General features: G+C 26.1%; 1 long non-coding RNA gene across 1 annotated transcript; it reads right to left on the bottom strand.

Moving 5' to 3' along the window:
• Positions 1–1,939: 1,939 nt before the first annotated feature.
• On the bottom strand, positions 1,940–11,849 carry LOC136087198 (uncharacterized). The gene is made up of 4 exons (XR_010641614.1): positions 11,669–11,849; positions 11,377–11,559; positions 9,147–9,263; positions 1,940–2,414 (listed from the first exon to the last, which is right to left on the bottom strand). It is a non-coding gene; the product is annotated as an uncharacterized LOC136087198 (long non-coding RNA).
• Positions 11,850–14,091: the final 2,242 nt, after the last annotated feature.

Consider the following 14,091-nt stretch of genomic DNA (forward strand, 5'->3'; position numbering starts at 1 on the left):
TAATACTGTAAAATGGTTTTCTTTTTTTCTAGTTCTGGTGGATAATCTTTGTTTATACTTTTAAAAAAATCTTTCAACTTTTGTCTCAAATTAAAAGATTTTTTGAGCGTATTACCTCTTGAAAGCCATCTCATCCCAGCGTGATAAGTAGACCACTATATTCAGTCATTTTCATCGAGAAATGCCTCAAATTGCCTTCCTGGTAAAACGCTGGATTTGATGCTGCTAATTGTTTTAACTACTTAAGACTTGACATTTTCCACATCCATTGTATTTGCTGATAAATGCTGCTTAATTGATGACAAGTTGTTTTCCAGTTTGGAAGCAACACCGATATTTTTTCCAATCATTGAGCTGCCACCATCTGTAGTAATTAAAATTAATCTGTTGTAGGTCAAGTTAAACTTTTTAATTGTTTAGAAAATTTTTTCTTCAGTTGTTCTACCTTCCATATGATAGATGTTTAGTAGCTCTTCAGTCACAAAAAAATATTTTTCAATACCACAAATAAAAAATCCAAATGAGCAGTTTGTGATATCTCGGTTGATTCACCAATACCTATCAAATAAAAAATTCAGATAATCATTAATATCACCTGTTATTTGAATAGTTATTTTTCTCGAGAGGTTGTAATATTTTTATCTCAGCTGATTCACTAATAGCTATCAAAGAATCAGCAATATCACCTGCTCTTTGAGTAATTATTTGTCTCAAGAGGGAGATATTCTTTAAAATTTTAAACCTTTAAAGGCAAATGTTTTTGAAAATATTTTCAAGAGACTCCTTAATAAATTTCCCATCACTGAATGATTTACAACTTTTAGCATAAAATGAGATTCACTTCATTTTCTGTTTCGGTATTGCCCCTTTTTAACAAATCTTATGGTCTAACAAACTTATATATCAATTTTTTAACAAATCTTATGGTCTAACAAACTTATATATCAATTTTTTAACAAATCTTATGGTCTAACAAACTTATATATCAATTTTTTAACAAATCTTATGGTCTAACAAACTTGATCAATTTTTTTGCTTTTTCTTTCCATGCTTCGTTTTTCTTTCCGCACTTCGTTAACAAACTGATTATAAGTTATTGAAGGTTTTGAATCATAGTGCATCCTTATTTTATTTCCTCACTGAAACAGATTCATTGCATAATAATCATACTAGCATCGAATTTAATTCATCAAATACTTTATTTGCCACTCACTGTTAAATACACGACATTCCTTGACAATTTTTGGTTGTTTTAAAGAATTTTGGTTAAATTTATGAATTTTGAATAATAATTAAGTATAAATTTTTAAAATTTATACTTAATTATTATTTAAAATTCTTAAAAGATTTCTTAAAGACTAAAAAGATAGTGGTTGTAAATATTTTTTGTAAAAAATGTGTAAACTTTACATTTTTTTGGAGAGTAATCTCTGTCAGTTTTATTATTAATAAAACTTTATATAACTGCAGGGCTGGACAAATGGTCGCGGAGAGCAGAATGCTGCCTGCAAACTTTATTGTGGCCACCCTTATTCTAAATATAGTTTAGGAAATTATTTAAACTTTAATCTTTTATTTGCAATACTTTGAATGCTTATAACGCCACTAAACAATATCGTTAAATACTTTTTAAGTGATAACTTTAAATTATGATAATTACGCAAAAGTTGTTACTACAATGACTTTTTCTTTAAAAATGACGCATTTTTACTTCGTTTTTTTTCCAGCTATATTATCACTGATTTTGCTTCTGTCATTATTTAGTTGCTTACAAAACTGGTTGTAGTATTAGTAAAGGAAATATTTTGTATCTTTTTAAGTAAATTTTATTCGAAACTTACTAGATTAGGATGTTGTGGTAGACATTTTATCGATTTAAAGTCATCGTGGTAAAATGGTTCTTGGTTGGAATTTTTATTATAAATTAGAACTCTTCATCTCATTCGTTTGATCTAATAGGTGTAAAAAAAGAAATATTGCCATATGATAACAACAAATATAAACAATTAAATTTAATTATGTTGAAATAATTTAAGAGACCAGATAATAACGCCATGACTACGTAATGCAGAGTACTACTACACAAAAGATCCCACACACCATACATAGCACCATCACTACTTCTATTATTTCGTGATTAATCTTATTCATTTTTCATGATGACTCAACTTGTCTTATTTTTTTTTTTAAACACGTTTATCAACAATCATAAAGTCAGTTGTAGAATTATTTGACCATTTAGATTTTGCATATTACTATTGGTCAATCAGTCTTTTCATATCAGATGTTTAACGCATTTAACTCATTTTCAATCTCTGCTTGCTCAGATATGTAAGCATTATTGATTAGTTGAATAACTTTTTTCACTTCTTTTAGGGTTACAATATCATCGTTCAATTTATTTGTCTGTGATACTAAAAAAAAAAAGAAACTATTTGTAACTAATTCCAAAATACAAAAAAAAAACGTAAAATAAGATTAGATTTAAACTAACTTTTAAAAATATGCACTCCTGTGCTTTAATAATTAATTTCATTAACAATGAAAATTAATTAAAGTAGTTATATGCACATTTAAAAAAATTGTGAAAAAATAAATAATAATAATAAACTAATCATCATGATATATTTACTGACTGAAAAAAATTCTAATAACTTTATGATAAAAAAAGCGAAATAAAATACTGTTGTTCTTATTGTTGAAACCCCTCTGTATATCCATGTTCAAGATTGCTTAATAGAATTGTAATCTGAGTTTCTGTTTAGGATGTTATTGCGCCTTATCGTGAGCTTCGTTGTTATTTTCAAACTGCCCTTTATGTCTCTTTCTTCTACATCAATCACTGATGAATGTAGAAGAAAGAGAATTAGAAGGAATTAGAAACAGGAGCAAAATTTGAGCCTGATGACATCAGGCTCAAATTTCGCTCCTGTTTCTAATTCCTTCTGCAATTTCAACAACATCAATTAAAACCTGTTTAATACCATTATAGTTCCTACATTTTAGGAGATAATTCCTAATCCCTTGAAGTTATTTTGTAGCTAAAATTTTGCAGAATCCTCGTTGTTGAGTGTTTTTCTTGTAACATATTTTATTAAGAATATTAGACATGAGATAACATTTTTAAATTTACAAATTGTATCAGCAAGAACCTTAGCGTCCGTTTGGAAAGTGTTACCAGATGAAGTACTTAGTTTTGGGCCAAAAAAATTTTCCATTAAAGCATTTACTAAACCAAGATGATACTTTATAGACTTTAAAAGCATCTTGTTTTACTCAACGGTTTAACCCACGATACGGATAGAGAGCAAATCACAATTTTTTAAATAAAGTGAACTTCAATATCTTTATAACTTTTAACAAGCAAATTCAATTAAAATGAAAAATGTTTAAACTTTGTTTTTTGATTCAAAAAATATAATTAAACAATGTATTTATAATTCTTATTTAATGTTTGAATTTATAATATTTGGCTATTTATTGCAAGACTCATTTGCGGACGTTTTGGATCAATTTTTGATAAATATTCGCATAGTAGAGTTTTATAAATATTTTAAGTGTGCCTTATCATTTTGTCGCGCAGTGTAAGCGCTGACGGATATTCGGCAGCTGAATATTCGGTGTTTCGGCTGATCGCTTTGCCAATTATTTAGATCGCCTCGACAAATATTTGATCTATGATCTTGGAAAGGTCTTACATATTTGTACTGTCCAGTTTTAATGAAGGAAAACCTATTGTAAAATTTATTTTAAATTAGATCTCTTACGCTCAAGGGTGAATCCATAGGGAAACGATGGTTTCCCCCCACCTTAAAAAGTTTTGAAATTTTTAATTTTTGTAAGTTTATATATTAAACACAGCAAGTTGTTCAAAAATGGACATAATATAGTTAGGCTGTCTAAATAAAATTACAATTTTATTAAAATTCAAAATTGTGTGATAGCTTGCATACAAATCATGAAATCTGAAAATTGTTCCCCCCCCCCCCATTACTAGATCGTCTGCATCCCCCAAATCAAAAAAAAATTCTAATCGCCCCCCCTCCCCTCTCGACATGGTCTAGATCCGCCTTTGCTTACGTTAAAACCAAAACAGAGATAACTGTAGACCTTGCCAAATTGGCAAGTTAAGTCTATACAATATTATCTTATAAATCATAAAACAAGGATTTACTAAATAGAGCTTGTTCTTGAAAGTTGAAATTATTTTGATTTCAATTTTTTATAAACCACTCTTTTGAGTAGGTTGACTCAAAATAAAAACCGTAGAAAATGGATTAAAAACTTCGTTATTATTATTTTTTTTTTCAAAAATGTTCAAAAATTGAGAGATACTGAACTTTATGTGGTGCCAAAAAATATTTTGATGAAATTTGTATTCTAAATATTAGCTCAATATTAGTTACAAATTTGCCCACGACAAAAGTCTGTTTGGAATGCAGAAAAATGTTTTGCGTCTACTGACGAACGCAAAACATGCATAAATCTCAAATAAAAAATTTAGAAAAATAAAATTCCGCAAACAGTATTTCAAATATTTTAGTTTGTTACAAAAAAGACAATATATTTTTCAATGCAATTAAATCCTTGAAAATCCTTTAACAATATCTTTGAACAGTATACACTAATGGTAGCTCCTAATTTCTCATTTTTTATTTTTCTACTTTGTTTATATATATTTCTTTAATATAAAAATGTTTGTAGAGATGAAAGTTTAGATGTTATTTATTTTTAGCAAATAATTAAAAATATTTTTTATTTGGCGCACTGTTGATATGTTAAAAGCTGTGGTCCAATTGCCTAAACAAAGTATTGTTTGTGTGGTCATATAAAGATGTATGATCGCATGCCTTCCTGACCAAGACTCTGTGTGTGTATGTGTCTATATACATATATATATATATATATATATATATATATATATATATATATATATATATATATATATATATATATATATATATATATATATATATATTTATATATATATATATATATCTATATCAATATAAATATATATATTTATATATATATACTTATATATATATATATATATATATATATATATATATATATATATATATATATATATATATATATATATATATATATCTATATCTATATCTATATATACATACATATATATATACATACACATATATATACATACATATATATATATACATACATATATATATACATATATATATATATATATATATATATATATATATATATATAATATATATATATATATATATATATATATATATGTATATATATATATATATATATATATATACATATATATATATATATATATATATATATATATATATATATATATATATATATATATATATATATATATATATATATATATATATATATATATATATATATATATATATATATATATAAGGGTACGCTATACCAAAAAACTTTTGAAAATTACATTTGGGGAGTGATTTTATTATGGGGTAAGTTAAGCAATATTCAACTGAAAAAATTTAAATTTTTTTTTTTGTGCGTGTAAAAATTAACTTGAAAAATGTAAAGAAATTGTTAAAAAATGCATCTTTACGACAAAAAATTAACAAAACTTTAATAATGTCTTCTAAATTTTTAATTAGTCCATTAGTAGTGGTAATTTATGAATTATAGAACACAGTTACTTTGTACTTGTTATTTGCTTTGTGTTAGTACTGAATTTCATTGTGTATATTTTAATATCAAATAGTTGCAATATTTGTTGCATTTTATTTGTGGTTTTTTATTATAATTACTTTCGTTTTTCAGTATAAAATAAACAATAGAATATTGTGTTATGGAGAGTTCAAAATTGAAGCAAACTAGACATTCTTCTACAACTAATTTAACTTAGTATCTTGGAGTAGGAAAAGATTGGTTGGAAACTGAAGTTCCTACACTGAGAGATGTAGTAAGGAAAAGTCTACATATTCAGAAAAGTTTGCTTCTTTCTGATGATCTTGATAGGTGAGTTTTTTGAAACGATATAAAATAAATGATATAATAGAATTTTAGTGAGCCCAGGACATCCAATAACATCCATAGAACATCCATTAGACATCTGGACACCCACTGGGCGTCTTAAGACATTCAAAGAATGTCCAAGTATTAGATAGTCCAAGTATTTCACATGACAATGTTAAAACAGTTTAAATTTTTTGTTTTTTGTAGATGTCATCTACCTGTAAAAGAAATCTTGGTGGTATTGGCAGACTTGGTATTGAAACAATGGTGTCAATCCAATGCTATGTTTAAGACTCCTGTTGTCATATTACAAAAAACGCTGTCAGATAAAATTTTAACTACCTGGCATAAGTTTAGAGACATTTCTAATCAAAAAGGAACAAAAGAAAAAACTGTCAAATTGTGGGAAGGTAAGCTGGACAAATTGTTAGATATAACAAAGTGAAGGTGTAACATTACTTTGTACAGATGAAAATTCTCCTTGTAAGGTGGTTAAAAATTGTTCTGCAGAAGAAGTTCATATTTTATGCATTTGTTCTAAAGCTATCAACTTGATTTATTATAGCTCAGATCTCAAAGAGATAAGGTTGGTGAAAAATCAGGCTACAAAATATATCAACTAGACAAGGAAGAAACAGAAACCCAGGTTAAAGCAGTGAAATGTAAAATAACAGATTTTACATCTTTAGAAAAAAGAAAAAATTTGATTAAAAAACCTCATATTAATACACAGGTTCAAATTAAAAAAATAGAAGACAAAGTTTATGAATCAGTGGGGCATGACTTAGATCAAGAAACTTCATCTGAAAAAAAGATATAAATGAAGAATCCTCAGAAGACAGCTCCAATAATATCAAACAAAAAACTTTCCCATTTATTACCAATAAGCAAAATTACACGAAGATCCCTAATCCAGCACTAGCATATCTTCAATGTGACATCTCTTGCTGCTACATCTGCATTTGTATCTGCTTTCCTTCAAAATTTGATCAAATCAAATTGCCTGACTCCAAAAATGGCTAGTTTAGCATGTGATCCTAAAAAGATTTGGAGAGCCAGACAAGAGGTTATGGCTAAAACTAGAGATTAGTTAGAAAAACTAATTATTGAAGTTCCTATCAAAGGCATATTTGTAATTGGAAGAAAAAACCCTACTATAATTTTGATTGAAGGTTCAATTATTAAAACGTTTTGTCAAAAAACAGAAAAGCGTGATAAAAATTAGTGTTACTTCCGAACCAGACGGAACCTATTTGACCCTTCACACACCTTCAAAGGGTCCAAACAAACCAGCTAAAGAAGCTGTAATTGGTCTATATAACTAAATGGTTCCTAGAGGAATTGATCAAACTATAATTGTGATTGGATCAGATTCTACAAATTCAATGACTGGATCTGGTAACAACGGCAGATTATTAACTCACCTGGAGAAAATTATTGGAAAAAAATGTTTTTGGCCAATTTGCATGCTACATTCCAATGAGCTACCTTTAAGACACCTTATTGTAAATTTTAATGGACCTACAAACTCCAAGGATGGATCTAAAGAGCCTATACGCAAACTGTTATTAGAAGTAAATCAATTAAAACAACTGAAAAAGTTGGAATTGATTAGACAGATTGAATCTTTGATTAAAATTCCGGATGACGTTTTAAAGACTGTCAACCGACGCTTCACTAAGCTACTAGTTGGTTTCTTGTCTTGAATCAGGTATCTTGAATCCTTCACTTGTCAACAGAAAATGTGGTAATCTTTGCCATAGCAGGTGGCTCACAACTGGTTAAGCAATTCTTTGGCTTTACATTAGTGAACATAAATTGGAAGGTTATATTTTAAAAAATCTAAAAGTTTTTTTTCCGCTCGTGGCTCAAGTACACTTTCATATGTGGTTTAGAATCAAGGTAAGGCACTCTATTGTCGATGGCCCCCATCATCTAATCAAACTTCTCTATCTATTAAGAGGTCAAACAGTGGAAGTTATGGATGCTGTTAGTAAGTCTGTTCAAAATGGGGCATTTCTTGTTCATTCTGAGTCTCTTCTTATTTCTCTTCTTGCAAGCTCGTCAAATGGTATTAGAGCTTTTGCAGTCAATATGATTATGAAAGTTAAGGGAGATTCAGAGCAAGGAGATGTAAGAAACCGAAAAGTAACTGAAAAAGTAGTGTTTAAAAAATTTGAAATATTGTAAATAATCATAAAATTTATATTTAAAACATGTTTAAAAACAAATATTATCTTGAAGTGAAATAAATCCTTTTTATGTTTGAGTAAATTTAAAAAAAAATTTCCAGTGCAAGGTACAAAACGTACCATAAAAAATATTTTTTTAATGAATCACTATTATTTAGCTACCAATGAAATGAAACAAAGTAAAAAAAAATACTTTGCCAGTACGGAAAGGTAGCAGCAATTAAACTATAAAGGAAAAAGACATTTTAAAAATTTGAAATAATGTAAATAATCATAAAATTTATATTTAAAACATTAGGTTTAAAAACAAATAATATTTTGAAGTGAAATAAATCATTTTTAAGTTTGAGTAATTTAAAAAAAATTTCCAGTGCAATGTACAAAGCATACCATAAAAAATATTTTTTAAATGAATCATTATTTAGCTACCAATGAAATGAAACAAAGTAAAAAAAATTTTGCCAGTACGGAGAGGTAGCAGCAATTAAACTATAAAGGATAAAGACACTTTAAAAACTTGAAATAATGTAAATAATGATAAAATTTATATTTAAAACATTAGGTTTAAAAATAAATATTATTTTAAAGTTAAATAAATTACTCTTATGTTTGAGTTATAGCTTAAATTAGTGGTTAATTATTATCATTAAATTTTTTATCTCACCATAATGAAATGACCAGATAAATAACTGCCGATTATTTAAAAACTATCTTACCAATATAAGTCTTAATTTTATTTTAATGTTTAAATAGGATAATGCAAAAACAAAACTTAAAATTAAATTTTGATGTAAGTTATTTTCAGGTAACTAAAAACTTATTTTTTTTATAAAATAAAGAAAAGCCTAGAAAGCAATAAAGCTTTATGTCAGATGACTACATTAATATAATTTTTAAATAATTGACAATTTTTTTAAATTGAAATTTGCAAATGCATATATTTTACTTAAAAGTACCTACCAATCATCTGCATGTTTTTTTTTCAACTGGAACAGTTTGCTTTTTACTGTTTGGCATTTCTTCATCAAATTTGAAATCAAGTTCTTCATGGGAATCAACAAAATCTGATTTTTGTTTCTGAAATAACAACATTATAGATTTATAAAACCTTAAGTCAAAAGCCCAGACAAACACATGTTTACACTATTATTTAAAATAAATATATAATAACATATTAATAAAAGATTTAAACAACTATATACCTAATATTTATGGTTATCATATATATTTTTTTGTTAATTCACCTCCCTAAGGCCGTGAAGGTCAATACAGACGAGGAGGCTACTTGTGGTTATAACCCTCTCTCAACTCTATAACTCTGAAACACGAAACTTGATGAACAAGGTCGCAGCACAGAGAAGCAAGTTGAGCGCAGTACTACCAGGGACGTGGTGGGGATCGAACTCAGAACCTCTCGCTTATAAAGCTAGCGCTCTACCACGATACCACTACCGCTATATTTAATCAAGAGGCAAATTAAGCAATCGTAAATCGCAATGGGCTAAAGTTTTTAAGCGACCTTGAAAATATATCATTTAAGCTATTTTGTGTGCTGATTTTTATATTCCTTGATAAAAGTTTTTACGAAAAAAGTTTCACCATGTTTTACGCTGATGTCGACACAAAATAACCTCAGACAAATAACAACTTTGATTATTTGTACACCAGATAAAGCGTAGCCAATTTTAAAATTAGTATAAACATCAATAAAGAAACAACATTTGAAAAATTAAAGTTGAAAAAGTCATTTTTTTAAATATGATAAAGTAATTTAAAGTAAATCTATCAATTAAAGTTACAAAAAATCTTTAAAAATATTTAAATAATAATGAAAACAATGAAAAAAAATTAGTTTGCCAGTATGAAGAGGTAGCAATAAATTATATGACAGTTAAAGATACTAGACCAATATCCAAGGTAACAAAATAGGCAAAAAATTTTGGTATTGAAGTTCTAATGCTGGACATGAACCCTGGAATTTTAGTAGGTAATAGTTATTTGATATAATTTTAATAACTGCTTATTTTTCCAAAAAGAATATTTTTTAAAAATTTCGAATATTAACAAAATTGGTCATTGCAATTATGGTAATAAAGACATTATATATTAATGTTGTGCTTTACCAAAAAAAATTATCTAGTTATAAATCTTTTATAGTAATTTTTTTTTTTGTAATTTTAAGATTCTAAAAATTTAAAATAAAAAAGCTTGAAAAAAAAGTTAATACATTACTGAAAAATAAAATTATTAAAAAAGGTCTAATCTTCAGAATTAATTATTTTCTGGAAGTTTTAATTTTACTTTACATATTTTTATTTTATTAAACTTCATTAAGTAAAAATTACATGTAAAAATTACATGTAAAAATTACATGTAACAAACACAGCAATAAGGTAAAAAACTGCTTATGAATTAAAGTGTGGTTTGCATAAACAGATAAACTAATGGTATTTATTTACTGGAATGAAAACTTACAACGTAAAATAAAATGACCAGATATTTATATAGGTTATGTTACTTTTTAATTAATAAAATTATTAAATATATATATATATATATTAATATTTCTTGTTTAAGTATAAAATAAAATAAAAATTTTGTATAAATAATGAGAATCGTTGGACTGTTGATAACTTTTAGAAGACTAGTAGTAAAAGTAGTAATAAAAAAAAAGTTATTTAAAAACATTTACCAATAAAGGAAAACTTGTAAACCGAGTTTAAAGTTGAAAAGATCATTTTCAATGTTAGAGCAATTTAAAATAAATTTTCTATTGAAAGGTACAAAACATACCATAAATTTTTTTTTTAAATTGCACTTCGTTTATTTTGCTACCAATGAAATGAAACAATGTAAAAAAAATACAGTGCCAGTACGGAGAGGTAGCAACCATTTTAAAACTATTAACATTTAAAAACATTAATTCAAACCATTTATATTTAAAAACATATTTACAAATTAAAAAACATTATTTAAAAAATAATTTAAAAAATCTATTTGAAGCTAAAAAGTCACAATTAATGTTTTAGTAATTTAGGAAACAAAAAATTTTTTTTAAAAAAATCCTCACTTTGCGCTACCAATGAAATGAAAGTAAAATAAAATTTTACTTTTTCGGTAAGGAGAGGTAGCAGTAATATATATGAAGTTACATCATTAAAAATACCAGAAATGAAACTGGGAAACTTACCAAGACATGGTTGCATAGTTGAAATCAAACTGAGTAATGCTACGTGAAAAAATGTATTGATTGTTCAGAAGACAAAAATTTTTTTTGGCTTGTGTAATTCTTTAGGTACGGTGTATTATGCAAGGACGAACCCAGACCAGTTTTAGTACCGCTGGAGCGGTATGGATGCCCAAAAAAAAGCGCCTAAAAATTATTTTTATTTTTTTAATTTTTCTTTTGCTTTTTTATTAAAAATAGAAAAAAAAAATTCAGTTTGAAATGTAATAATTTATTTTCAACATATTTTAGCTACCTCATTTATTCTTCAGGTCAATAAAATGAATTAAAAAGAAACTGCTTTTTTCGTAATGAACTTTCGAATGAATGGACTTTTGATCTTTAGCTTGCTATTTTAGTTTATGCGATGAAAACGAAAAAACAAAACGTAAACTTTTTCAGAAAGTTTTGTTTCTTTTCCATATTCTTTTTTACTTTTAAAACAATATATTATTAATAAATAATAATTAAAATAACTTAACAAAAGTTTCAATAAAATTTTTAAATTATACTTAATAATTAATATATTTTTTTAAATATGTTTTTTAATCAAAAAATAGTAACATTTTAAAAATTGTTTACCATAATTATCTTTAAATATCTTTAAGTTAAAAGACGCTTAAAAATCACTTTAAAAATTATTAACCTTTAGTAAAAGTTCGTAAATGAACAGATTTGCTGATATTTATATCAAAATTTTAAAATTAAAGCAATAGTAAATACATTTATTAAATGCTTATGTTTTTTTATTTGAATAAGTTTTGTTATTAAATGCTTATATTTTTTATTTGAATAAGTTTTTTTATTTGAATATGTTTTTGAATACAAGACATAAAACTATTTTATTAGTTTTACAAATATTGCGCAATTTAATATATGTAAATATATTATGTAATGTAAATATTGATTAAAAATTGTTTAAAGTATTTAAACATTTAATTACTATTTAAAACATTAATAAGTACTAAAATTGTATTTACTAAAATATAGTTAATAAATATTTAAAATACTTTGAACAATTTTCAATAATATTTTACTAATATGGTGGTATTTGCAACAAAATCATTTATTAAAGTCTTTAATAAAATATTTTTCTTATCATAACTAAAGTAACATTTGTCCATCGGTAAATTCGTATATTCAAAGTATGCCTTTAAATCAACTCCTTATCTTAGGATAAAACTAAACAAGATAAACACAAATGATTAAAATGATGATTGAAAAAATGATGACTAAAAATCAGTTGCGGCACTGGTTTGAACTATAGGAGAAGAAGAGGGAGGGGGATCAAAAACATCCCCCCCCCTCCCTCTTGGTTCTTCACTGTTATGGTATATTCAACAATATGTATTGCATTATGCAAAAAAACATAAATTAAAACTTATAATTTTTTTTAGATAAATTCACAACTAATAGTTGAAAAAAAATAATTTGTATTTAATCAATCAAAATATCAGTTTTCAAATCAGTTATCAACTAAGAGCTTCCAGGTAAATGTTGCAAAGGTGTCAGCAAAAATAAAGGTTTAAAACACATATTGGTCAACATTATTAACATGTATTTGAGGAACAGCAGAAAAAATCAAATAAAGCAGAACATTCAAAAAACTTGCTTATTTTAATAATACCACTATAACAATTAAAATTGGTAATTTTAGAAGAAAAGTGAGAGAATTATTATAGATAATAATAATAATAATAATAATAATAATAATGTACACTGTGACAATTGATGAAATCAATTGTGGAGCACAATAACAGAAGATGTTGTGCTATAACAGCTATAAATGTTTTAAAAATAGCATTGTTTACTTTTCAATGTATATAAATATTATTTAGTATTTAATAAATAATTTTTGCAATAATCTGATTTATCAAGTTTATTTTTGAATTGGTCAATCGTTCTTGATTCGACAATATGTGGTGGTAAACCATTCCAAGCATTTACGACTCTACACGAAAAGAAATTATATCTAGCATTACTCTTACAGTATGCCTTTGTTAACTTTTGGTTATGACTACGAAAATTGTAAGGTTTTAATTGAACTTTAGATATTGAGTCGTTTATCCAATTTATTTCCTCATAACCGTTCTGTATTTTATATTGAAAAATAAGATCTCCTCTTAAACGACGTTCTTCTAGAGTTGTTAATTTCAATAACTGTAGTCTTTTTTCATATGGCATTTTTTTAAAAGCTGGTACTAGTTTTGTTGCCCTTCTCTGTACTTTTTCTAACTTTAAGATGTCTTGCTTCAGATAAGGACACCATACTTGGATTGCAAACTCAAGATGGGGTCTTACAAAAGTCGTATATAATTTTTTTGCCATATTCGAGTCAAAATATTTAAAAGTTCGTTTAATAAGAGCAAGCATTTGATTTGATTTTCCGACAGCTTTATCAATATGACTGGTCCATTTTAAATTAGATTGCATCATTACTCCTAAATCTCGTTCTACTTTTGATGTTGCTAAGATATTATTCTGTTGAGTTTCAGCGTCGAACATTGAATAAGTTATACATGGATTTTTAAAGCCAATGTGCATAATTTTACACTTTTCATAGTTAAATTTCATTAACCATAATGACGACCATTTCATAATATTATCAATATCTTGTTGTAATTTGTTTATGCGAATATCTTCATCTGATTTAAAAATATTTATAATTTTGCTATCATC

Source organism: Hydra vulgaris, chromosome 11 (assembly GCF_038396675.1).
Source record: "Hydra vulgaris chromosome 11, alternate assembly HydraT2T_AEP".
Lineage (NCBI taxonomy): Eukaryota > Metazoa > Cnidaria > Hydrozoa > Anthoathecata > Hydridae > Hydra > Hydra vulgaris.